The sequence below is a fragment of the Setaria italica genome, chromosome II, assembly GCF_000263155.2.
Source record: "Setaria italica strain Yugu1 chromosome II, Setaria_italica_v2.0, whole genome shotgun sequence".
Lineage (NCBI taxonomy): Eukaryota > Viridiplantae > Streptophyta > Magnoliopsida > Poales > Poaceae > Setaria > Setaria italica.
In genome coordinates, this window is record NC_028451.1 from 48,959,689 (window position 1) to 48,960,608 (window position 920).

Genomic DNA, 920 nt, shown 5'->3' on the forward strand with positions numbered 1-920 from the left:
GCCTTGGATTGCTGCTGCATTTGTTGTTGAGGAAGACTAATCTGCTCGCACCTCTGTGTTTGCTCCTAAATAACATTAACAACAAAGCCTTACTGTTGCAGGCTCGGTAGGAATTTGTCCTTGAAAGCAGCTTCACCACCTTTCCGTTGTGCAATCTGCCAAGTGGACCAAGAACCATTTGAAGGTTTGATGACAGATAATGGTGATGGTTACTGCTCTTCCCCGTATGCGCCATGGGGCGGTCCACATCTTTGTTTGGACTGTCGGAAAAAGAAAGACGCTATGGAAGGTAAAAGATCTAGCCGCTCTACAGCATGCAGGTGAAATGAATCAAGACTCTGCTGAAGACAAGCCTGCTGCTGGGTGCAGAAACTAAAGAGAGGATAATAAGCTGCTGGATCCAAGTATAATTGTTTGCTGAAGAGTAACTAACTGTATTCTCAGCCTGGTACAAAATATTGGCTGCTAAGTGCTAACCAGTTTGTTGTCTACGTACAACCCCAACTGAAAAGTTTGATATTCTTGAGGAATTAGTTAAAAATAATTCGGAGCTTGTAGTTTTGATGTACCCTATAGTGTGTCTCGCCTTGTGCAGGGAAAATTGGCCTGCCTAGTGTTGTCTGTGGATCTTTCTTTGAATAGCTATCGATGGTGCTCTTTGGATTAATTGTGGAATGTATTTTTTGCTGGAACTGAAGTACGAAACGTGTGCTGATGTGTAAAACACCTGCTCTGCTCGTGCTGAATTGGCTTGCAGACATGCTGTTTTATCTTTGAGTTTTGAGCTGTTGATAGATAGAACAATTGAACTGCAGTAAGGGGATTCATCAGGAGATGTAGCATCATACCAAACCGTTTGATCTACATCCAAAATGCAATGGGGCAAAGGTAACATCCAAATCCAAATGCAATGGACCGAA